This window comes from Dipodomys merriami, unplaced genomic scaffold (assembly GCF_024711535.1).
Source record: "Dipodomys merriami isolate MVZ:Mamm:240054 unplaced genomic scaffold, mDipMer1.0.p SCAF_88, whole genome shotgun sequence".
Lineage (NCBI taxonomy): Eukaryota > Metazoa > Chordata > Mammalia > Rodentia > Heteromyidae > Dipodomys > Dipodomys merriami.
Genome location: NW_027206490.1, coordinates 4,131,498 through 4,159,149, shown reverse-complemented (window position 1 = coordinate 4,159,149; position 27,652 = coordinate 4,131,498). Strand labels below are relative to the sequence as shown.

The 27,652-nt window shown below is 36.0% G+C and overlaps 1 long non-coding RNA gene across 1 annotated transcript; it reads right to left on the bottom strand.

Annotated features, from left to right (window-relative positions):
* LOC138820406 (uncharacterized) lies at positions 1 to 27,652 on the bottom strand. The gene is made up of 3 exons (XR_011369865.1): positions 27,601 to 27,652; positions 2,230 to 2,307; positions 1 to 58 (listed from the first exon to the last, which is right to left on the bottom strand). It is a non-coding gene; the product is annotated as an uncharacterized lncRNA (long non-coding RNA).

Here is a 27,652-nt window from a genome sequence, read left to right as displayed (position 1 = left end):
ATAACCAGAGAGTAATACTTATTTGTTCAAGTCGGTCAAAATCACTCCATGAGTATTTCTTAAAAATATAATCAATTTAAGAGGTCAAATACATATTTTGAACTGACAGTCATAACTTACTACCCAATTATATGTGTATCTTTTTACCTAACACATACTAAACGCTGAAAATGATCTCTTTTATCTAACTTAATGTTGTAATTGCTTTGATTATGATGATGTTATTAACAAATAAAATGTACAGAAGGGTGTTTCCACTGAAATGACAGGACAGAACACCGATAAATAAAAAACATTTTAAAAAACATTTTAACACAGCTCTTTTCAGCCTCACCCTGTTCATATTTGCAAGCAACATTGCAACAGCACACACACACACACACACACACACACACACACACACACTTAAACACATATGTGTGCACATGTACACATATACACGCATGCCAAATTCAGAGTTTATTGTACAAAAAAGTTCAAATAAAATATTAGTGATTAGGACAAATTATAATTTGTCTTATTACTAAATAATACATATTCCAGTCACCAGGGTTGTTACATTTTACCTGCCCCTCCACATGTGACCACTTATTTTATTTTAGGTAATTAATTAACTAATTCATTCCTTCATTAGTTAAATACTAATACTAGAGCTTGAACTCAAGGCCTAGCTGTGTCCCAGAATTTGTTATTTTTTTGTTTTAGTTTTCTCAAGACTAGCATTTTACTGCTTGTAAGACAGCTCCATTTCTAGCTTTTGCTGGTTACTTTCAAACCAGAATCTAATGGACTATTTTTCTTGGTCTGGTTTCAAACCACAATCATCAGATTTCATCTTTCTGATTAGCTAGGAATAATGACATGAACCACCAGTGTGGCTCCTACTTTTTCCTATACTTATCTATTGCATATACTTCGATAGCAATTAAATATTGAGAGTATAGAAGCAAGATGTACACTGATTATACTCTTCTCTCAGAAATTCAAGTTAGTAATGTAAATTTCTTCTTAAGATCATACACAAAAATACTTAAGAAGAAATCTGATGATGATGATGATGATGATGATGATGATGTGTGTGTGTGTGTGTATGTGTGTGTGTGTGTGTGTGTGTGTGTGTGTGTGTGAGTGTGTGTGCTACAATATGTTTCACATATAAGCACTGTGCAGGGGTGTCCAGCCATTCAGATTTATCACATAAATACCTGCCGTGAGCTACTAACTCATGGACAATGTCTAAGTGTCCGCTCTAGGCTTCCTGATGAAGAGGGGTATACTCATCCTCATCCCTAGTATTCATGAGTGGCCTTTTTGGAAAGTAGAGTCCGCACTGTAGTAAGCTACAAGAAAAACACTCTAACACTTATCACCTTCCCAGCCCAAGGATTAAGATTCTTGTCTGGGGGCTAGGAAGGTGGCTCAGTGGTAGAGCGCTTGCCTTGCATGCCTGAGGCCCTGGGTTTGATTCCTCAGTACCACAAAAGCAAAAAGAAAAAAGCCGGAAGTGGTGCTGTGGCTCAAGTGGTAGAGTGCTAGCCTTGAGCTGAAGAGCTGATGGACAGCGTTCAGGCCCCACGACCGGACCCCCCAAAAAAAAAAAAAAAAAGAAAAAGATTCTTGTCTGTAATTTAGTCAAAGCTATGTCTCTTTATGTAGGTGACTAAAAATGTATGTGCTAATTTCAAGTAAATACATAAATTCTATTTCCATCTCTTTTAACAAATAAAACAATAAAATTGCTTTATAAATAGATCAGAAGCATTGATTTTGTGGATAGCTAGGTCATTGCACATCTGTATCTCTCTTCCTCTCTCTCTTTCATGATTTTCATAGACAATATGGTTGCTCCATAATTGTCCTAATTTATTTTGCTTTTATATTTTTGGTTGCATCATTTCACTTTCTGCTCTATCATTTCCCATATCAGCACCACATAAACAGAACCACAGAAGTGATTCTGTGGTTCAAGTGGTAGAGCGCTTGCTTTGATTTGAAGAGCTCAAGGACAGTGCCAAAGACCAGAGTTCAGGCCCCACAAGTAATTTTTTTTAAAAAAAGAATCTAAATCCTTGATAACTCTAGGAACAAATATGACTGAAATCAGTTGAATCACACTTTTCCTGCACAATGAAAGAAAAGGTCCAGGCTAGGAAAGCTGATAGAGAAGGCAGGCAGATTGTATCTGTGAAAAAAAAAACTTTGAGGAAAATGGTATCGAGGATTACTTACTGGTGATCCACTTGCATTGGAAACATGATGCTGAACTATTACTTGCTGATTCTGAAATATTGCTTCGATCATTATATTCTCCAAGAAGAAAAAATGAAATTTAATTGATATCAAAGGAATACTAATACATTTTGACTTCCCATTAAGCATCTTTAATCATCAAAATCACTTGAAAACAGTAGATAGGCCAACTTTTTTAGATGAAAACAAGTGTCTTTAAAAAAACAAGGAATTTAAATAGTCATGCAAAGGACTTCTATTTTACTACTGTATTATACATTTTTTTTCTAATGTTGGGTACCAATAAATAATGGATTTATTAGAAAGCTCTTAAAGCTCATATATTGAATAGTAAGTTCTCTTACAATATATCATAGTATTTCCCAAATCATATACATAGAAGGCATTGTTTCCTATTTTCTCCTTCCTAGAATAAGCTGCACATGAAGACACCACTGGTCCTCATTTTCAGTCTGTGCATTTGAATACGGAGGAAATCTTTCCTCTGCTCTCTATCAATTCACTACTATCCAGTTAGAATAATTTAGAATAGTAAAAATGGAAAAAGAGAAAATAAATCATGGTGAAAAAACATATGCAGAAAATTCACCGGATTTTCTGACCATGTCAACCAACGTGAGCTACTGGGGAAATACATGGACACCTCATTCCCACTATTACTCAAAGTCTCTGGTTAGGCAATTCTGATGAAGACAAGGAACAAGATGAAAACGTGAGGAATGGTATCAATTGCAAGAAAATAATGGAGAAGAATCCATGCAAATTTCTTCTTTGGGATGCCGAAATTAATCGACTTACTAGAGTTCCGAGACTACTTTCCCAAAAGGCCACTCATGTGTATACTAGGGATGAGGTAAGTATACCCCTCTTCATCGGGAAGCCTAGAGTGGACATTTAGACATTGTCCATGAGTTGGTAGCTCAAGGCAGATATTCATGCAATAACTCTGAATGGCTTGGCACCCCTGCACAGTGCTTATATGTGGAATAACACCAGAATGGATTCTTTCTTACTTCATCATGATGAAGATACCAATCCCCAAACTAAAGGTCTCTTGACACCCTTGCATCTTGCTGCTGGGAATAGAAATAGCAAAGATATGCTGTATCTCTTTCTGTTGAAACATTATATCAAACCGGGTCTAAAGAACAACTTGGAAGAAACTTCATTTGATATTGCCAAAAGGATAAATATGTATCACTACCTCTTTGAAATTGTGGATGGCTCTACAAATTGTTCTCTTACGTAGAAGTTTGGTTAAGTTTCTTAAATTTCAAAAGTGCCAGTCCATCCTTTGTGTCCCTACAACATATTTTCATATACAAAGCAACAGCAATATCTTAATTTAAAAATTCATGGATTCCATAGTATTCTTCCACGTGAATTGCCAGACTTTGATATCAAAATGTATTCAAGAGTTGTTTGTATGCATCTATAATGATTGCTGCAGAGGTTGAGATTTTTTTTAATTTTAACTTATGGTTGAAATGAATAGTATATAAACTAAAGATATTCCTGGTGCTTGTCTAAAAAAAGTATCTATGTTTGTATAAAGTCCATAATATATTTCATTGTCTTCTATATATAATACGTTGAAGTCTACATTGATTTACAATATATAGGTTCATTCATAAATGTGTCCTTTCAGATTACATTCCATAAAGTAAAACTTTAAGATTCCTTTTTCCTAGGTCCTTATATTATTTGTTTTTTATTTTTTTATTTTATTTATTTTTTAACAATTACGATTTTTTTATTGTGAAAATACCATACAAAGGAGTTACAGTTACTTGGGCAAGACAATGAGTACATTTCTTAGCAAGAATTGTTGCCTCTTCTTTGTTTCCTTCCCATCTCTTCCCATCTCGCACCCCCAACCCCTCACCTCCACCTACTCTCCCCCTACTCCTTACCCCGGCCTCCCCTCCACCAGGCCAAAGTTGTAAAGTTCATTTTTCAACATAATGACTTGTACATATCGTTGTTGCAAGGGTCCACCTGTATCCCTATTTAAATTATTTGTTTTTTTCCGTTCCCCTCCACAACTTATCCCAACATCAAATACTGTGAAACCAGGGGTTAGACTGTGGGGAAGGGACATAGAAAGCAACAAACAAATCATGTTATAAATGTGTTAGAAACAACAACATGAAAAAAAAACATTTTTATTCCACCTTCCCATCCCTTCCCATCCTTCCCCCTCCTTCCCACCCAGCCCTCCCTGCCCCCCTACCAAAGTTGTAAAGTTCATTTTCGACATAACAACTTGTACTTGTCATTGTTGCAACGGGTCCACCTGTATTCTTATTTAAAGGACTTGTTTTTCCCCTTCCCCTCTACAAATTATAACGACATCAAATACAGTGAAAGCAGGGGTTATACTGTGGGGGAGGGACATACAAAGCAACAAAGAAATAATCTTATAAATGTATTAGAAAAAATCACATGAAAGAAAAAGAACATTTGAATACATATCTTAGGGTTCATTTCCCTAACATCACCTTATCTGACCTTTTCTGCTTGACTCAGACATATACTAGATATGGCAAATAAGGAACACCATAGGACCTATGTATCTTTGGGCTTGGCTTACTTAATATAATTTTTTCCAAGTCTTTCCATTTCCTAACAAATGGGGCAATGTCATTCTTTCTGATGGAGACAGAGAATTCTATTGTGTATATATACCACATTTTCTTGATCCATTCTTCTAGTGATGGGCATCGGGGTTGGTTCCATAAGGTAGTTATAGTAAATAATGCTGCAATAAACATAGTTGTGCTGGCAGCTTTAGTGTGGTCTTGTTTGTAAACATTTGGGTAAATGCCCAAAAGTGGGATTGCTCGTTAAGAGGGGAGCTCTATGTGGAGTCTTTTCATGAACTTCCATACTACTTTCCAAAGTGGTTGAACAAGTTTACACTCCCATCAACATCCCCTCCAGCATCTGTTGTTGTTAGAGTTCTTGATTTTTGCCATTCTAACTGGGATGAGGTGGTATCTCAATGTTGTTTTGATTTGCATTTCTTTTATGGCTAGGGAGGTTGTGCATTCCCTCATGTGTCTATTGGCCATCCTTCTTTCTTCTTCAGAGAAGTTTCTCTTTAAGTCTTTAGCCCACTTATTTATTGGGCAGTTGTTTCTTTGAGGATTTGTTGTTGGGGGGTTTGATTTTTTGAGCTGCAAGTATATTTTAGATATGAGACCCTTGTCCATTGTATGGTTAGTGAAGATCTTCCCCCAATCTGTGGGATTTCTATTGATCTTGCTAGCTATGTCCTTTGCCATAGAGAAGCTCTGCAGCTTCATGCAATCCCATTTGTCCAAACCTTCTTTGATTTGTTGTGTTTCTGAATCTCTATTAAGAAAATTTTGGCCTGCGCCAAGGAGACCTAGGGTTTCTCCTATTCCATCCTGTAATGTTTTCAGAGTGTCTGCTTTGACTCCAAGGTCTTTGATCCATTTGGAGTTGCTTCTGGTGCACGGTGATATATAAGAATCTAGCTTTGGTTTTATACAAGTAGTTAACCAATTTTGCAAGCACCATTTACTGAAAAGACTTTCTTGCATTCTGTCTTTTTAGCTCCCTTATCATTAGATGGCTATAGGTCTGTAGGTTCATTTCTGGGTTTTCAATTCTATTCCACTGGTCCTGAGGTCTGTTCTTGTGCTACTATCATGCTGTTTTGATTACTATGGCTTTATAATAGAGTTTGAAATTTGGTATTGATATTCCCCAGCAGTGTTCTTTCCGTTGAGGAGCGTTTTTGCTATTCGGGGTCTTTTATTGCTGCATATGAATTTTTGGATTGCCTCTTCTATTTCCTTGAAGAATGAGGTTGGATTTTGATTGGCATCGCTTTGAATTTGTAGATAGCCTTGGGAAGTATTGCCATTTTCACGATGTTAACCTTTCCAATCCAGGATCATGGGCATTTTCGCCATTTTCTTAGTTCGGTTTTTATATCCTCTTTCAAGTTTTTACAGTTTTGATCATAAATGACCTTCACTTCTTTGGTTAAGTTAATTCCTAGGTATTTTATTTTTTGTGGGGCTATTACAAATGGAGTTGCTTTCCTAATTTCAGCAACACTTTACTCATTATTGCCATACAGAAAAGCCATTGATTTGGGGGTTTAATTTTATACCCCGTTACTTTGCCAAAGTTTGGCATCAACTTCAGTAATTTGGGAGTGGAGTCTATCGTATTCTTTAAATACAAGATCATGTCATCTGCAAAGAGGGAGAGTTTTATTTCTTTTTTCCCTATTTGGATCACTTTTATGTTTGCATCTTGTCTTAGTGCTGTAGATAGGAATTCTATCACTAGATTAAAGAGAAGTGGTGATAGTGGACATCCTTGTCTTGTTCCAGAGTTAAGAGGAATGACTTTAGATTTTCACCATTAAGTAAAATGGTGCCTGTAGTTTTGTTATATATAGACTTTATTCTATTGAGGAATGTTCCATGGATTCCTTATTTTTCCAGAACCTTCATCAGAAAGGAGTTTTGGATCTAGTCCAATGCTTTTTCTGCATCTATTGAGATAACCATGTGGTTCTTATCCATGCTCCTGTTGATGTGATGAATTATATTAATTGATTTGCGAATATTGACCCAGCTTTGCATCCCTGAAATGAATCCTGTTAGATTGTGGTGTAGGATTTTCTGAAGACGATTGGCCAAAATTTTGAGAAGTTTTGCATCAATGTTCATCAAAGAAATGGGCCTATAGTTCTCTTTCTTTGATGAGTCCTTTCCTGATTTTGGGATGAGAGTTATGATGGCTTCATAGAATGTGTTGGGTAGTGAACTTTCTCTTTCAATTTCATTGAAGAGTTGGAGTAGTATTTGTGTGAGTTCTGCTTTTAAAGGCCTTGTAGAACTCTGCTCTAAACCAACTGGACCTGGACTTTTCTTAGCTGAGAGGTCTCTATTGCAGTTTCTATTTCAATGCTTGAAATGGGCCTCTCAAGATGGTTTAACTAATCTTGGTTTAGTTTTGGCATGTCAATATTTGCTAGGAAAAGGTCCATTTCTGCCACGTTCTCAAACATATTAGCATAAAGTTTTGCGAAATATTCCCTTATAATGTTCTGAATCTTGGTTGTTTCTGTGGTGATGTTTCTATTCTCATCTCTGAGTTTTATTTGGGTGTGTTCTCTTCATTTTCTGATAAGATTTGCGAAGGGCCTGTCAATTTTGTTAATTATTTCGAACAACCAAGTCTTTCTTTTGTTGATGTTTTCTATAGTTTTTTTGTATTCTAATTCATTTATTTCTGATTTAATTCTAATTAAAATGAATTAATTGAAATAATTATTTCTTTCCATCTATTACATTGGGGTATATCTTGCTGCTCTTTTTCAAGGAGGTTCAGATGTCTCATTAAATTGTTACTTTCAGATCTCTCCAATTTGTTGATGTAAGATCTCAGAGCTATAAACTTGCCTCTAAGTACTGCCTTTGCTGTGTCCCAGAGGAGCTGGTAATTTGTGTGCTCATTTTTGTTGGATAGCATGAACATTTGAATTTCCTGTCTAATCTCTTCCATGACCCAATCATGATTCAGCAGTGTGTTGTTCAGGCTCCATGTGTTACAGGACTTTCTTTGGTGGCTTTTGGTTTTGAGTTCTAATTTTAATCCCTAGTGGTCAGAGAGAATGCACGGTATCACTTCAATGTTTCTGAATTTGGACAAGTTTGCATTGTGGCCTAAAACGTGGTCTATTTTAGAAACTGTTCATGTGCTGCTGAGAAAAATGTGTATTCTGATGCTGATGGGTGAAATATTCAGTAGATGACTTTTAAATCTAGTTGATCTATGAAGTTGTTTAGATCTGGGTTTCTCTGTTGAGTTTTTGCCGAGTTGATCTATCTAGTGGGGAGAGTAGTGTGTTAAATCCACAACAATTAATGATTTTGGACTCTATGGATTTGAGGGAAAGTAGTGTTTCTTGGATAAATTTGGATGCTCCCTTGTTTGGTGAGTAGATATTTAAAATTGTAATATCCTCCTGAAGGAGAGATTCCTTAATTAGTATGTAGCAACCTTCTTTATGTCTTCTCATGAATTTTCATTGGAAGTCTATTTTATCTGATATTAGGATTGCAACTCCCGCCTGTTTATGGGGGCCGTTTGCTTGGTAGATATTTTTTCCAACCTTTAACATTGAAAATGTGTTTGTTTTTACTGGCAGGATGTGACTCCTGAAGGCAGCATATAGAAGGATCTTGCTTTTTAGTCCTACTAGACAGTCTATGTCGCTTAATTGGAGAATTAAGACCGTTATTGTTGAGAGATAGGACTGAGAGGTATTTGGGAGTTCCTGCCATGTTATCCACCTTGTTGGGGTCTACAAAAACTGGGTCTTCCTATGGTTCTTGGATTCTCAGTTTGGGTGCAGTTTCTAGGCCTTTATTGTGGTCTTGTTGGTTTTCTATGTGTAGGACATCTTTAAGAATCTTTTGTAGGGCTGTTTTGGTAGAGATGTACTGTTTCAATTTTTCTTTGCTATGGAAGGTTTTTTTTTTGGCCTTCAGTTATGAAGGAGAGTTTAGGTGGATACAGTATTCTTGGTTGGTAGTTGTTTGTCTTTAGGGCATGGCATACATCATTCCAGGCTCTTCTTGCTTTGATTGTCTCTGCTGAGAAATCTGAGGTGATTCTAATTTGTTTCCTTTTATAGGTGATTGATCTTTTCTCCTTGACATGTTTAAGGACCTTTTCCTTGTTCTCAATTCATCCTATTTGGATTATAATGTGACGGTGGGATGTCCTATTCTGGTCTGGTCTATTTGTAGTTCTAAAAGCTTCTTGTATCTGAATAGGCCTATCTTTTTGCATGTTGGGAAGTTCTCTTGTAGGAGCCTGTTAAACAAATTTCCTAGACCATTAACTTCTGTTTCTAGGTGTTCCGCTACACCCATAGTCCTCAGATTAGGCCTTCTGATTTTGTCTTCCAAGTGTTGGATAGATCTATCATATTTCTTGGACTTGACTTGGATGGTTGTATGTTCTTTCTCTATAATATCTAGGCTGTCTTCAATCCCCGAGTTTCGATCTTCTGCATGGTCTAAACTGCTGTCAAGACTTTCTATTTTAAAATTTCTTTTCCTTCTAATTGGTCAGCTTTGATGGCTTAAAATTCTTTGTTGAAGCTTTGTTTTTGATGTTGTATGAACTTTTTTACTTCCTTAATTTGGTGTTCAGTGTTTATTCTCAAATCACTTAGTTGAATGTTTATGGTTTGCTTAAATTCCCTTTTCTTCGGTTGGGTTCCATTCAGTATTCCCTTTGTGGTCTCCCTGACTTTCTTCAGCTATTTGTTAATGGATTCCATGTATACCTTTAGTGATCATTGTGTATACTCTCAATTCCTGTATTATTCTTTGCTTAGCTTCCTCATGTTCACGCCATTCCTGTAGTTCTCTTTGAGTGTTCTCAGCCTGCTCATGCCATTCCTGCCTTTTTCTTTGAGTATTCTCAAGCTGTTCACCCAAATCCTGTATCAGTTTTTGAGTAGCTTCCTAAGCTCAGAATATTCCTGTATAAACCTTTGGTTTGCCTCCTCTCTCTCCCTATCACACCCATACAGAGTCCTTTGTAGGTTTTCAATCTTTTCCTGTATTGACCTTTTGTTTGCCTCCATTGAACTTTTGTTTGTCTCCTCTCTCTTTCTCTCTCTCTATCATGCTCATACAGACTCCTTTGTATATTTTCAATCTTTTCATTTATCATGTTTGCCAGCACTGTTTGTAGAGCTAATTGGGAACTCTCCTCTGGATTATTCATTATCTGTTCTGTCCCCTGATTATCATGAGTGGGAGTTGAGATACCCAGGACTTGCCATTTTTCTTGTCTTTTTCTGGCTTACTCGGCCCATTTGGGATGAAAATAACACCAGTTTAGTGCTAGAACACTAACTTAAGACAAGCATCAACCAAAGTCTGTATTTGTACAGTCAATAGTCTGCAGATACAATTTAGTTCAATAGGTACATCTATTCAACGTCAAACACCTATGTATTAATGGGCTAACAACGACAAATATGAATTTGACAAACCAGAAATTATTAGGGTTAGGGAGAGATATGGGTAAAAAATAGGAAGGCCCAGGGAGAGTTAACTTAATTAAGTCTTAATCTCAAAGCAGGAAATAGGTGGGATAGGTTGAAAGTAGAGATAAAAGAAAAAGAAGAAAGAGCAAGGGGAAAAATAAGAGACCAGAAAAAATAGAAAAGTAAAAATTAAAAATATTATGCAGATTCAAAAACGAAATATTCAGAGAAGCACATGCATATAATGCAGAAGGGGAGGGATATAAAGGAGATGTGAAAAACTTAAAAATAAAAATACTTAAAATATTATATAGGTATAAAGAGGTAGTACTGCCATTAAGGAATTTAAGTCTAAGAGGTTTTGAACTGAATAATCAATTCTTGGATTAAGTGTGTACACAATAAAGGATAAGGTCTAATATTCAACTGTGGGCATGTCTGAGGATGTGCAGAAAAACAATTAACTCACATAAAAGAGAATGAAAGAAAAGAAAAGGGGAAAAGAATAAGAAAGAAAGAAAAAAGATCAGAAATTCAATAGAGCAAAACAAAAAACAAAAAAAAATTTAAAAGAAAAAAAAAGAAAGAAAAATGCATACACACATTTACCTCTAAAAGAAAAATAATAAGAGGGAAAAAATGTTACTAGGAAACATTTTATTTTAAAAAAGGTAAAAATTAAAAAATAAAAAAAAATGTTTTAGAAAAAATTTTTTATAAAATGTACAAAAAAAGGAAAAAAAATAGTTCTTTATTTTGGGAGTGGTGGGAAAAATCCTGTATCTCCCTTGTGTCTATAAACAGCCTTTTGTTTGAGTCTCTGGTCCGCTTGTGGTGTTTGATTTTCCTGTGGCTTGGTTGGTTTCTTAAGTCAGTTTGGTTGAACAGGCAGAAAAATGCTCTGCTTTACCCAGGATTTTGTGATCCTCCTCTCAGTTTAGTTCAATGGGAGGGATATGCTTTGATTATCACAAAAGAGGGAGATGGCTTTTTCCTCAAGTTTGGAGATGCTGTGATGAGGCTAGGTTCTGGGTAGAGTTGAGGCCTTTCAGCAAACAGTAGCTTTTCCTGGGAGCTATTTTGTGAGAAACTCACAGAGCCCAGCCTGGAGCCACTCTCTGGATTTATGTTTACTGAATTTCAATTGATTGTCAAGGCTGCTAAAGGGAGGGGCAGCCTCTGGCTCTGATTACCCAGTGAAGAAAGCCACTCCTGGGGCTTGCGCCTGAGTTGGATTAATTTTCCCTGGGTCGAGCTGATTCTGGCAGGTCACATAAGCAAAAAGAAAAAAGCCAGAAGTGGTGCTGTGGCTCAAGTGGTAGAGTGCTAGCCTTGAGCTGAAGAGCTGAGGGTCAGGGCCCAGGCCCAGAGTTCAGGCCCCACAACTGGACCCAAAAAAACCACAACAACAAAAAAATATAATTGTTCATTATACCTATAATTTCAAAAGTAGCTAAAGCCAAGAAGATGAAAAAGTTGTTCATATGCATGTTTACTTAATGTCCTGGCCTGTCTACCATACAACCAGGTAGGAACTTACACTAATGACTTTCTATCAGCAAATATTTCCATAGCTCCTGGAGAAGTCTATATATTTCTCCTCGATATTAGGCCTTAAATGGGTAATGTTTTAATCAAAATGTTTCCTCTTGCCTCCAGGCTTTAAATTTACAAATGGTAAAGCTTTAGGTCTAACTCTACCAAAAACTGAGGTAGAAATAATGGGATAATACTTTAAAACAGAGTTGCCTTTGATACACTAACCACACAGAACAATGCATAACAATTTCTTATATTATATCTACTTATATATTTTATATTTATATGTGCTGATCTTAAATTTCACACAGTGAATCTAACTAGAATTAATTTATAAATTGACAAATAAATTGAAATTTATTCCCATAAATAGATTGGAACATAAATAATTAGGTTTAGAATATATATTCGAATATAAAAAGTATCAATTCATTGTCTTTGGTATAAGCTTGTGATAGCTTCTAAGTGTTCTTGATCTTCTGAATTCACATAGTAAAAAAAAAACAGTATTGTTTTCCTCTAATCTAGAAGAGATTTTACACTGCTGCTGTGTTTATTGTAATAACTCGCTGGTCCCAAAGTGTTTTTCTCCATATGATGCCTAAAAGCTATTATTCTTCTGCAGTACCCACGGGTCCGAGGATACCAGATCCCAGTTATCTGCATCATCAGATAACAATGGCAAGTCTTCTCACCTTGGCCCATGCAACATGCTAACAGAAAGTAATTGAAGTCCCATCTCAATTTCTCATTTCCTATAATATTTCAGGGCTCCAATTCCTTGCAGTAATTAGCAGTAAGCAATTGTGAAATGTAAGGCAACTTAAAATGAAAGAGGAAACCACAAGATATGAGAGAAAGTACTGTAGTTCAAACTTTCAATTTACAGATGACAAGCCCATATGAGTAAACAAAATCACAAATGTCACAAGATTTTTTTAATACCTCTCTCCTATTGATGAATGAAAGATTTCAGCCCAGCATAAGTAGGCCAAAAAAATTCCTGGAATGATAGATCCATAATTGTTCTACCAAGGCTAGGAAACTTGACTTCGATGTCAAGTATAATTTAGAAAAACATTGAGAAGACCCTAATGCTTCAAAACACTGGTACTTCAGTAAAACTTGGTTCTGTAGTATAAAAATGTTGTCATTCTCAAACCAATGTAACTTACATTTAATCTCCTGAAAGTATGTTACTTTTCAAATAAACTTTTTAGAATCATATTCACCAAAATAACACTTGACAAGTAGATGATAGTGATATTAAAAGTTTCTCAAGTGTAGGAATCAAGTTACAATAGAGTTGATTTATTTACCGAGCACTAATGCCAAATAAGTTCAACCATTCATTAAAGTGTGGAAATAGTATCTCCCACCATTTGCGTTGTTCAGTAGGTGCCTTCCAGAAATGTGTTAAATAGATCAGTCTCCCATATTTCAAACCCAAATATTAGCTAATAAAGTAAATTTCATCACATAAGAAGGTACATTTTAAAAAGTCACTAATAGTTGCCTTATCATGTGTTGCCTTATCATATATTTTCCCTATCTGTCTAACATAGTAATAAATATGACTGTAAGTCTTGAATATGGGTACTGATCAGAGATGTGACAAACATAAAATCTATCTTCTATTTCTATAATATTCCTCTAAGTAGTAAATTTTAGTTTTCTTCTTTTTCCAAAACTTATAGGTAGTAGAAAATATCATCCCATGTAAAATCAAATAATCACAGACCATTGCACAAAGCCATTTATAAAAACTGGTAGTTAGCTATAAATTCTAAGCAATTTTTAAACTTTCTTGTTGACTAAAGATTAATCTTCCAAAAAGATGAGAATAAAATCATGTTTAGGTGCTTCACGTCTCCAGTCTTGCAAATTGTTATTACAGATGAATGAATTATGGAAGTATATGCTGACATCAGTTCAAGTATATGCAGGATTGAAACTCCATGGAATATATATAAACGTTTCAAAGTATTAACAGACAATTTAACAGAATAACTATCAGGAAGTTGAAACCAGAAAGAAATAATAGTAAAGACATAGAATGAATGAAAAATGAAACAAGGGGCAAGTACAGCTACAATACTCAATGTACACATATAATAAAAGAAGTGGTAAATCTGAAATAAATCTTGAAGAAAGTGTTGGTTGAGAATGATAGAAGGAGTGACTCTGATCCAGGAGCATTGGACAATTTGATGGACATATTTAATTGTAACACAATTGCACAACCTATTGAACTTCAGTTAAAAACACAACTACAAACAAAAACACACAAAAAGCACAACCAAACAGCAATCTCTAGAAAGTATGTATATGACCTCACAAAATTTTAAGCAGTTAATGAAGGGCAATCTTGGGAAAAGCAAACAAAGCTGTTCAAAGAGGGCAGTTTAAGGTAGGGGAGAATTTTGAACAGATTTAAATAGATTGTCTAAGGTTATAAATCACCTACATCTACTGCACATATTTTCTTCTGTGAGTATTTCTTTTTTTTTGTTCTGGTCATGGTGCCTGAATTCTGGGTCTGGGCGTTGTTCCTTAGCTCTTCAGCTCAAGGCTAGTGCTCTACCACTTGAGCCACAGCTCCACTTTCGGCTTTTTTCTTTTTGCTTATGTGGATCTGAGGTATCGAACCCAGGGCCTCAGGCAGGCAAGGCAAGCGTTCTACCACGGAGCCGCTTTCCCAGCCCCCATTCTGTGAGTATTCTTTGTCTGAACTGTTTACTCCAGTCCTGAGCTGTGGCTTTATAGCTTATGAAGATAGAATGGAAGAATCAAGATCAAGAACCCATTACACCACTGGAGAGAAAACAGTACCCAATGGTTTCTCTCATCTCTCTTCACTACTCTTTTCTCATACTTTTAATAAAGTCAAGTGATTTTGAATTATATTTCCTTCTTTTTCAGAGAATTATTGTTTGGTAATTAAATGTCAATTCACAAATTTTGATGTCTTTTTTTTTTAAAGAACTTTGAATTTAAATTCCACTACAACTTTGTTTCACACAGTGAGAGTATATTTCCTGGGTAAGGACAATTCTCAAGGGAACCTAAAGGATTTACAGCAAGGTTTGTGAGGTTTGTTTGTTTAGTGTGAAAATGAGCCATATTCACCCACATTGTTCCCTCTCAGCTAAGTCTCCATGGATTTCTTTGCATTAAAGCCTATTTTCTCAGACAATTTTAAATTTTCTTAATAGGCTAAGTTGTTAAAATGTTTGAACAATTAAAATTTACCTGTCAAAAATTTTTAACTCTTTTTAAATTCCTTTATCAGAATCATGAATTCACCAATCTTAATCCCACCTTTACCATCAAAAACAGTTAACATGTTGTTTTAATGATATAGTGTCCATGAAACTACTATTTTCCAGTGGGTTTGTATTGCGTATATTTGACCACATAAGCTGATGCTGAACAAAATGAATTCCAAGATATGGAAACAGATATTTATTTGCAGTTGGTTTTTTATGTACTATGTGATTTCTAGTTTCTTTGAGATTTTCCCCTATGGTTTATCCCCTGCTGTGTTTGATTTTGGTACCCTGTGTATTGTGTATACATTTACATTAATAAGGAAGGGAACAGGAACAAAAACAATGGCGAGTCAAAGGACAAACAGCAAACCAATGCAATAGCAATTCTCACAAGACAATAAGTTGCAAATGTACATTACAACTTGGGAGGGTTATTAGGGTGAAAGAAAAACTTAGAAAATTGAGTGAAGGGATAACAAATTTGAAAAGTTATGTACTCACTACCTTACAATGGCTGTAACCACAGTGCACATCATTTTCACATTAAAATTTAAAAAAATAAGCTGATGAAATAAAATTTCACTGTTTTGGTATAGTACATAATAGTACATATTATTCTTTATGTAGTAACTTTTAAAAAATCAGTCTTATTGGCATCTAATTTGAATTAATTACCTCTTCTTTATCAAAGGGTCATCAACTTGAACGATATCCAACTAGAAAATTTTTTCACAATATTTTGAAAATAAAATAAATATAGTACTTTGTAATACTAAAACAGAAAACAGTTTAATTCTATGAAATCCCATAACTTTTAAAAGTAAATAAGTTGTTAAGAGGACAGAATGTATGTGTTCTTCAAAATTCTTATGACTAATAAATACTCATTTTCAAATTCTGAACCTGTTTGCATGTTATTTAATTCTGCAGTAGATGCAGTTTCCAATGGGGTTTTACAGACTGAAATGTGAACAGAAAAAGAGCCACATTCTGATATGGGATAAAACTATGAAGCATCTTATAATTAATTCTTCAAGATTAAGCAGTTGTTTATCAGATTAAGCTATTATTTCTATGACCATCAATCACAAAATTTATGCCATAAAGTCATCCTAGTGCACCAGTTTCCAACTTGTAGGGTGCACCTCAAAATTCCCTTAATTTACATCAAAAATAGCTTATGTCCATTGTGAAAATACACTGCACCTCTGCTAATGTGATGCCCAATATATTCTGAAAAGAACACCACTATAAACAGGGTTGTATCATTTTTCCTTCACTGGTATTCTTACAAATATTATTTATATTTATACTTTTTTAACTATCATAGATAATCAGGATGCGAAGATTGGAAGATTACAGTTCAAAGACTGTGAAGACTCAGCGTCTATGTTGAAGGGGCAGAATGATGCAGGCTCTGGCCTCAGGATTATCTGAGGACTGTGTTTGAGTATTAGGAAAGCTCTTGGCATTCCGGGCTAGAGAGGTAAAATGTTCTCTCTCCCTACCTCAAAACACATGTCACAGACTCCTGGGAGCTGAGGAAGTGGCTCTTCTGTGCTTGCTTAAGCATAGATGAACACCTGGTCAAGCATTTTCCTGAGATTGGAGAAGTGGTTTGAGCTTGCTCTAAAATAGTTTAGATAATAATATTCCAAGACATTATCTCAAAAGTCAAGTAAAAATGTATCTGTTGAAATATTTGTGTGAATGTCTTCTGACCACATCTTGGCAAAGATCATGCTTGCTTGTTACAATTGGCGCCCAAACAGGGACCCTGCATTGTTGAATTCAGGAAAGGATATTCAGGAAAGTACTTTTAATTACAGGGTGATGGGACAAGTTAAATCTACTCTGTACTTACATATGCTTAATCATTTACTTGCTGCTTATGCTGTAAATATGTCTTCTTATGACATAGAAATGTGTATTAATGTAGTTTGGGAATGGAATCCTTGGTTCCCCGAGTAAAGTATAATGTAGAAAGAGCTGTTCGAGAATGGGAAAAGATTCCTATTATATTTTTGTCCATTTGGGCTATTTTACATACCCTTTTTAAAGCTTTGAATGAGGAAAGATTAATAGCAGATGTAAAGAAAGAGTTCCCCCCTTCTTTTGTAGATTTACAATTGGACTCTGAGGTTAAAGATGCAATAGATAAGGATGCATTGCAATTAACAGAGAAAAAACAAGAGCTAAAGGCTGAAAAGGAATAAACTGAAAGTATAAATAAAATGTCTGAGCAAATGGAATTGATTTTATCAAGATTACAACATATGGAGTTGGAAATTAGCAGAGTGAATGGAGAACCTGAGAAAGTGAAAGTAAAGCAGCCTTCGGCTCCTCAACTGGCTGATGGAATTTTTACAGCATCACTCCCTCCCAAAACAGAGGGCTCAGACAGTGAGTTTGATGATGAAATGCCTATTTTTTCTTATCCTGTAATTCAACCACCCCCTATGAATGGTATAGCTCAACCAGCCAGATATGAAAGTGTTGCTGTTTATGATATTGGTAAACTTAAGAAGGCAGTTGTATGGTCCTCAGTCTCATTATGTTAAGGAATTGCTTAATGGGCTTGCCCGAAATTACAATAATTTTGCTCCCATGGATTGGAAGATGCTTTGTAGAGCCTTGCTTAAGAAACCTAAACACCTACAATGGCAAATGTGGTTTACTGAGTTATGTACAAAAAGGGCTAGACAAAATGCACAGAGCAGTAATCCACACCTTTCCCATGTTAGGTGGAACAGAACAATATGCGGATGCTCATATAAAAGTAAACTCTCCTGAAGAAATCCATGAGCAGTTAAGAGACATAGATATTGAGGCATGGGAAAGGATTCCACCGGTAGGAGAGCATTATGTCTCTTGGACTAAAGTAATTCAAAAACCTAGTAAACCCTATGTTGAATTTTTATCACGATTGAAATTCACCTTGGAACGTACTGTTGTGGGAGAGGCTGCATGGCAACAACTGCTGCGCGTGTTGGCTTATGAGAATACTAATGAGGACTGTAGATGAGCCCTATTGCCTATTAAAGAATCTGGGGATGTGAATACATATTTAAGGGCCTGCAAAGACTTTACATCTGAATCCAGGCCTATGCAGGTGTTTGCTGAAACTATGGCCACTACCTGGCATGCTATGCAAACAAACCCTCTAATCTAAAGTGTTTTGGATGTGGTCAAATGGGACATATAAAGAAAAATTTTAAAAAGGCTACTGATGTTAACAAGAGAAGACCTGGAATTTGCCCTAAGTGTGAAAAGGGGAAGCACTGAGCAAGGGAGTGTAGAGCAAAAAGAGACAATAAAGGAATTCCTATAAAATATGCTTACCCTATGCAGGGAAACTCTCCATTGGGCTAGCCCCGGAGTCCAGGATTAATAACCGAGGGCAGCCAACCATCTTTTCCCTCGTCCCTGCCACAGCCCACAGCACCGCAGTGGACATACCAGCCTTAAAAGATTTTATTTTGAAAGGTGGTGATAAGCCACAAAAATTCCTACCAGAATTTATGGGCCTTTACCTGAAGCAACATTTGGCCTATTGACCGGTAGATCCAGTCTTAATACAAAAGGAGTTTTAGTACATTTAGGAATTATTGATGCTGACTATAATGGGGAAATAAAAATTTTAATGTCAGCTTCTGCAGATAATTCCTTTAAAAAGGGAGAACGAATTGCTCAAATTTTGTTATTACCATAGATATCTATTGGAAAGTCATTTAAACCCCACATTGGGGGATTTGGAAGTATTAACCAACAAAAATGTGTTTGGACTACTTATATTACTAAAATGCACCTAAGATTAAGATTAATATTCAGGAAAAGATATTGACAGGACTAATAGATACTGGCTCAGATATTACAATTATTAACACTCATGAATGGCCTAATCATTTATTATATAAAATAATCTCCTGTAATATTAAAGGAGTTAACAATACTCTTGTAAATTTTATAGGACAAGCAGTGTTGTATGTTACTATAACCTCAGAAGATAGACAGCTGTCCTTAAACCTTATATTATGGAAGTTCCAGTTAACATAATTGGTAGAGATGTACTGGAACAATGGGGAGCTCATATTCAATTTTAACATTTTTAGATGGAGCCCATAATGATATTATGGAAATCTGAGGAACCTCTTTGGATTGCGTAATGGCCTTTATCGAAAGAAAAATTAGAAGCAGCTTATCAATTAGTTGAAGAACAGTTAACCAACGGACATATTGAGCCGTCTATGTCACCATGGAATTCTCCAATATTTGTTATTAAAAAGAAGTCAGGGAAATGGAGATTGCGGATTGATTTACGAGGAGTAAAGGCATCCATGTACCCTATGGGGGCTTTACAACCTGGTTTACCATCGCCTGCAATGCTTCCTAAAAATTGGCCAATAGTAATAGATTTAAAGATTGCTTTTTTACCATTCCTGTACATGTAAAAAATTGTAACAGGCCGGGCGCTGGTGGCTCACGCCTGTAATCCTAGCTACTCAGGAGGCTGAGATCTGAGGATCGCGGTTCAAAGCCAGCCCGGGCAGGAGAGACCGTGAGACTCCTATCTCCAATAAACCACCTGAAAACCAGAATTGGCGCTGTAGCTCAAGTGGGAGAGTGCTCGCCTTGAGCTGAAGAGCTGAGGGACAGAGCCCAGGCCCAGAGTTCAAGCCCCACGACCGACAAAAAAAAAAAATTGTAACAGACTTGCCTTTTCTTTACCACAAATAAATCATCAAGGCCCTTATCAGCGCTTCCAATGGAAGGTGTTGCCCCAAGGAATGATGAATTTTCCAACTATGTGCTATATGTTGATAAGATATATGTTGATAAGGCCTTAAAATCTGTTAGACAAAAATGGCCTCACATTTATATTTTTCATTATATGAATGATATTTTAGTTGCAGGACCAAATATGACAGAATTAAAAATGGTGTTACAGTGCTTACCCTCTATATTTAAAGAATTTGGATTAATAATAGCACCTGAAAAAATACAAAAAGACATGTTGGTAAAATATTTAGGATATGTTGTCTGTAGACAAACAGTCTACAGACTTTATCTTTATGACGTGATCAATTACATATGTTAAATGATTTTCAAAAGTTCCTATGAGATATTAATTGGATGGAACTGGCCTTAAGAATTCCTACTTATCAATTACATAATTTGTTTTCATTGTTACAAGGGGAGCCTGATTTACATAGCAAAAGAACTTTAACTAAGGAAGTTGAAAGAGAAGTACAATTTGTAGAACAGAGAATAAAATAAATGGTTTTACATCGAGTAACGCTAAATCAACTCATAAATTTATATATTTTAGATACATGGAAACACCCAAAAGGAATTATAGGACAAAATGAGATACCATTAGAATGGATTTATACACTGCATAGATTTACAAAAAATATGCCTTATGAACAACAGTTGGCAATTATTATTCAACAGGCCAGGCAATGGGTATTCACCCTATCAGGGTATGATTTATTTGAAATTATCCTTCCTTTGCCAAAAGACCAAGTAAAATATTTGTTAAACATGTCTGAAATGCTATAAATTACATTAGTAAATTTTACTGGGCAATTTTCCTATCATTTTCCCAAAGGTAGATTGTGGAATTGCTTGCTTAAACAACAATTTGTATTTAATAATATAATTACCAAGGTCCCTATTTCCACTGCTCTTACTGTTTTTACAGATGGCTCCAAAACAAAAAGTGTTTATTGGACGACAAATAAATATTGGGTTCAAACAACTACTTTAGCATCAGTTCAACAAAATGAACTTTTTGCTATTATTAAGGTGTTACAAGATTTTGTGGGAGATGTTAATATTGTTACTGATTCTGCCTATGCTGTAGGGGTTGTGACTAATATAGTCACTGCTGTTCCTTCTTCATCTAAACCCCAGCTAAACCAATTATTTAAACAATTACAAGCATTACTGCAACAACATAAGGCCAAAGTGCTAACTCACATTAGGGCTCACTCTTCATTACCTGGGTACCTTGTATATGGTGATAATCAGGTTGATAAATTAGTTTTGCTTCTGCTAAACAAGATCATGCTCATTTACATACAAATGCTGGCCATTTACATATGCATTATAAAATACCTTATTCTCAAGGTAAACAAATTATAAAAAGGTGCCCTATCTGCAGACCAATGCATTTGAGAGTTGTACCTGCTGGAGTAAATCCTCAGGATTACAACCTAAGGAGCTCTGGCAAATGGACATAATCCATGTACAAGCCTTTGGCGATTTTTCCTTTGTACATGTTACAATAGATACTTATTCCAAATTTGGGCTTTTGCCCTTACGGGAGAAACTGTTAACCATGTAATAGAACACTTATTGGAAGTTTTTGCCATTAAGGGAGTGCCTGCCAAATAAAGACTGATATTGGATCAGCCTATAAAAGTATCAAATTTAAAAGATTTTGTGAACTTTATGATGTGGTACATATTACCGGAATATAATATAACTCCCAAGACAATCCATTATTGAACGAGTTCATTGCACACTAAAACAACAAATCAAAAAATTAAAAAGGAAAAGGTTGGATGAAGGTATGGATATTTTGTGGTTTTCCATGCAAAATCCTAAAATAATTTTACATCAAGCTCTTTTTATTCTTAACGTTTTTAACTTACCACAAGGAGATATTTTACCTAGAGCTGAGCGCCATTTTGAACAAATATCACAAAAACCTTATTTAAATGCTCCCACATAGATTAAGATTACATTGAAAGCAGAATGGCAACTAGGAACATTACATAAGGGATGAGGATAGAGTTTTGTGTCTACACAGGATGGCAAACAATACTGTCTTCCTGCACAATGGATACAGACGCGGCCCAGTGAGGACAGCCCCATATCCTGCAAGGAATCAGCCACCAGTTGAGGAAGAAGAAATCCCCACTGCCCACCTGGGGGCAGGTAAAAAAGTTGACTGGAGAAGGACAGAAGATGTTACAATGCACTGGTAAACCTGTCATGGCTGAGAACTTGTTCTGGCCATGTGTGCCCTGCTTGTTGTAAACCCTGTCCATGCTAATGCTAATGTAAGTTATTGGGCCTTTGTTCCTAACCCTCCTTTATTGGAACCTGTTGTTTGGGGAGACATGGATATAACCATCTATAATGTTCCTGCTGTTTAATCTCTCCTTGGAATAATTTGACATTTTGCAATAAGGATGATGGTAGCTTTTTAAATTTTACTTACTATACTCATCCCTTGTCTGTTTGTCTGGGGCCTCCTCCATGTTTAGTTATGAATTGGCAACATTGGGTTTTACCTGGGAAACGCACTTCCAATTCTAGAACACAGCTGAAGCGATTAACTACTTGGTCCATAAATAGTAGCTGCGAAAGTGTCACCTTTGATGGCAAGTTATCCTTACCTATGTGTCCTGATTTTACTTATATTGATTTATAATATCAGCCTTTTGTGTGGCAAGAGTGTAGAGGGACATTTGGAAAAGTGTTCAATAATTTTATTAATTAGGGACTTTTTGGACAGTTTATTAACACATGTTCAGAATGGAATAGTACCAGATGTGATTTATCAAAAGTTACTAGGATGCTGGAAGCCATTAATGGATCACTTACTGGAGATCGATTGATGGCCTAGGGAGATGGAGGCATTGCAGATGCATGCTGGGTTTCATGGCTGTACTCACTGCTTTTCAGACTCACCTTTGGAAGGTCAGAGCAGTGCTGAAAACCGTGATGCTATCAAATGGATCGTTTTCAGGGACATCGAACTCTGCATCCACTTATAATTTTACTTTGTACAAATCTTATGATGTTACTGCTTGTATACCTATGCCTTATGTATTTTTAGTGGGAAATTTTACATTTTCTCCTAATATTTCTTGTTTTAATTGTCGCCTGTATTCTTTTTTTTATAATTTTATTTTATTTTATTTGTGAACATACTGTACAGAGGGGTTACAATTGCATGGGCAGGATAATGCGTATATTTCTTACCAAGCATTGCAGCCTCCTGCTTTGTTTACCCTTCACATCACTTCCCAGCCTCCCCTCCCCCCATCCCAATCCTTCTCCTTCCCCTCTCCCCCCCCCGCACCGACGTTGTAAAGCTCATTTTGTACATGACAACTTGTACTTCTCATTGTTGCAACAGGTCCACCTGTATCCTTAAAAAACTGGGTTTTCCCCATCTCCTCCACAAGTTATACTTACATCAAATATAGTGAAAGCAGGGGTTATACTGTGGGGGAGGGACATACAAAGCAACAAAGAAATAATCTTATAAATGCATTAGAAACACATGCATGAAAGAAAAAAACATTAAAATACATAACTAAGGGTTCATTTTCCTGACATCACATTATCTGACCTTTTCTGCTTGACTCATACCTATACTAGATATTGCAAATAAGGGAAACCATGTGACCTATGTTTCTTTGGGCCTGGCTTACTTCACTTAATATAATTTTTTCCAAGTTTTTCCATTTCCTAACAAATGGGGCAATGTCATTCTTTCTGATGGAGGCATAGAATTCCATTGTGTATATATAGCACATTTTCTTGATCCATTCATCTACTGAGGGGAATCTGGGTTGGTTCCATATCTTAGCTATGGTAAATAATGCTGTAACAAACATAGTTGTGCTGGTAGCTTTAGTATGGTCTTGTTTGTAAACATTTGGGTAAATGCCCAAAAGTGGGATTGCTGGGTCATAGGGGAGATCTATGTGAAGTCTTTTGAGGAACCTCCATACTGCTTTCCAAATTGGTTGAACAAGTTTACATTCCCACCAACAATGAAGTAAGGTTCCTTTCTGTCCATATCTCCTCCAGCGTCTGTTGTTGTTAGAGTTCTTGATTTTTTGCCGTTCTAACTGGAGTGAGGTGATATCTCAATGTGTTTTGATTTGCATTTCTTTTATGGCTAGGGATGTTGAACATTTTTTCATGTATCTATTGGCCATCCTTCTTTCTTCTTCAGAGAAGTTTCTCTTTAAGTCTTTCGCCCACTTATATATTGGGCAGTTGTTTCTTTGAGGATTTGTAGTTGGGGGGTTTAATTTTTTGAGTTCCAAGTATATTTTAGATATGAGACCCTTGTCCGTTGTATGGCTAGTAAAGATCTTCTCCCAATCCGTGGGCTTTCTATTGATCTTGCTAGCTATGTCATTTGCCCTGCAGAAGCTCTGCAACTTTATGCAATCCCATTTGTCCAAACTTTCTTTGATTTGTTGTGTTTCCGGGTCTTTATTAAGAAAATTTCAGCCTGAGTCAAGGAGACCTAGGGTTTCTCCTATTCCGTCCTGTAATATTTTCAGAGTGTCTGCTTTGACTTCAAGGTCTTTGATCAATTTGGAATTGATTCTGGTGCAGGGTGATATATAAGGATCTAGCTTTAGTTTTCTACATGTAGTTAACCAATTTTGCCAGCACCATTTACTGAAGGGCTGTCTTTCTTCCATTCTATTGTTTTAGCTCCCTTATAGAAGATTAGATGGCTATAGGTCTGTAGGTTCATTTCTGGGATTCCAATTCTATTCCATTGGTCCTGAGGTCTGTTCTTATGCCAATACCAAGCTGTTTTGATTACTAGGGCTTTATAGTAGAGTTTGAAATTTGGTATTGATATTCCTCCAGTAGTGTTCTTTCCGTTGAGGAGCGTTTTTGCTATTCGGGGTCTTTTTTTGTTCCACATGAATTTTTGGATTGCCTCTTCTATTTCCTTGAAGAATGAGGTTGGAATTTTGATAGGTATTGCATTGAATTTGTAGATAGCCTTGGGAAGTATTGCCATTATCACGATGTTAATCTTTCCAATCCAGGAGCATGGGAGGTTTTGCCATTTTTTAAGTTCTGTGTTGATTTCCTTTTTCAAGATTTTAAAGTTTTCATCATAGAGGTCCTTCACTTCTTTGGTTAATTCCTAGGTATTTTATTTTTTATGGGGCTATTACAAATGGAGTTGCTTTCCTAATTTCAGCCACACTTTTCTCATTGTTGGCATACAGAAAAACCATTGATTTTGGGGGGTTAACTTTATAACCTGCTACTTTACCAAAGTTTTGAATCAGCTTGAGTAATTTGGGAGTGGAGTCTATGGGATTCTTTAAATACAAGATCATGTCATCTGCAAAGAGGGAGAGTTTTATTTCTTCTTTCCCTATTTGGATCCCCTTTATGTGTGCATCTTGTCTTATTGCTGTAGCTTGTCGCCTGTATTCTTGCATTAATTCCTCTCTTAATTTTAATGACAGTAATAGTACTATGATATTACAATAAAGAACTCATATTTGGCTACCTGTTAAATTAGGAAGAGAATGGTCCCCAAATCCTTTGGATAGTGTTGTTATTGAATTTTTTACCAAACTACTAAAACGTACAAAGCGTATGATTGGAGCCATTATCTGTGATCTTAAAGTTAATTGCTATTACCACTGTTGCTGCAGTGTCTGGAATTGCCCTATACACTTCCTTACAAACTAAGCACTTTGTGGAAGAATGGCACTGGGATTCACATGAATTGTGGGTCTCACAGGTAGAAATTGATGCTCTAATATAAACACAGATTAATATTCTTAAACAGACAGTGGGATGGTTAGGAAAAATGTTATTGGTTGTGGAAAAACAGTTATTATTAAAATGTGATTGGAATTTTACTACCTTTTGCATTACTAATATAAAATATAATAAATCTATACATGATTAGAATGTAATACAGTAGTATTTATCTGGAAATTCTACAGCTGCTCAATTGATTGCTCAGTTATAATTTAATGTACATGATATTTTTGGTAAACAATTTACAAATGATGATGCTTCTAATATTGCTGATGCATTTATTAAACAATTGGAAGGGTTGGATCCGAAAGAAATACAACATAGCATTTCAAATACTACTAGTAGTATGGGAATCATGATTGTTATTATTTTGTTTGCACTTGTACTGTTATATTTGATTTTTATGAAACCAATGCAAGCGTCTATGATAATGCTGTGGAAAGCTTTTCTTTTAAAACAAAAGAAAAAAGAATAGAGTTGTGAAGACTCAGGGTCTATGTTAAAGGGGCAGAATGATGCAAGCTCTGGCCTCAGGATTATCCAAGGGCTGTGTTTGAGTATTAAGAAAACTCTTGGATGCCGGGCTAGAGAGGGAAAATTTTCTCTCTCCCTGTCTCAAAACACATGTCACAGATTCTTGGGAGCTGAGGAAGTAGCTCTTCTGCTTGCTTAAGCATAGATAAGCAGCTGGTCAAGCATTTTCCTGATATTGAAGAAGTGGTTTGAGCTTGCTCTAAAATAGTTTAGATAATACAATACCAAGACATTGTCTCATAGGTCAAGTAAAAATGTATCTGTTGAAATTTTTGTGTGAATGTCTTCTGACCAAATCTTGGCAAAGATCATGCTTGCTTGTCTTTAAATACCACTGACAATAAAGCACAGCATTCAGTGGCAATTTCTGTTTGCACTCTGCATCCCTTATGTCTTGGTGATTTCGTTACCCTTACCCAGGGATCCCAACGCAGTAGATGTTGACAAAAGCCCACTCGGGCAGGAAGGTTTCCTAGATTCTTATCTCCAATAAACTTCTCAGCAAAAGACAGACACAAGTGAGCTGAGGTTGAAATAGTAGGGCACACGCCTTGAGAATAAACAGGCTCAGAGAGAGTGTCCAGTCCCAGAGTTCAAGCCCTAGGACAAACCAATAAAACAAAAACAAAAATAAAAACAAATCCCAAACCTAGCATTTTTCTCACTGTATACAGAGGAAGTAATTAAGGGAAATTGCTTCCTGTGTTACATACAGTTAGAAGAAAGAAGATGTCACACAATTATTCTCTTCATACCATGTTATACCAAAGCCTCAAAAAATTGCCCTTTTACGGGCTGGGAAGGTGGCTCAGTGGCAGAGCGCTTGCCTTGCATGCCTAAGGCCCTGGGTTCAATTCCTCAGCACCACATAAGCAAAAAGAAAAATACCGGAAGTGGTGCTGTGACTCAAGTGGTAGAGGGCTAGCCTTGAGCTGAAGAGCTGAGGGATAGCGCCCAGGCCCAGAGATCAGGCCCCACTACCGGACCAAAAAAAAATTGCCCTTTTTCTAAATTTATAAATTAATATCATCCATTTGTTGGCAACTCTCTCTACATTATTCACATTATCATTTTATACATGAAGTGTTGTAATTATCTATTAGCTGGGTTCTAATTATAACTCTTATGAAAGAATATTCTAGGCAAATAGAATGCAAGAAACATTTGTAAATTTGTCAATTAAACACTGTACTTAAAAAGAATTTTGTAAGTATCTTATAGAATATGAAATTACAAACAAAACCAAAGTATTTATTTTAAATCTAAACTCCAATTTAGCAAGATCTACATAGTCCTTCATTAGATTAACTTTGCTATTTCTCCAGGCTTAAGTTTTTGTAATCCTTCATCCTTTCCTTGGAATCAAACAGAGTGATGATTACTTACTTTTTCAAATTTTGGATGGGAATCATGATCCATTTTGCATCTAAGGTTCTGT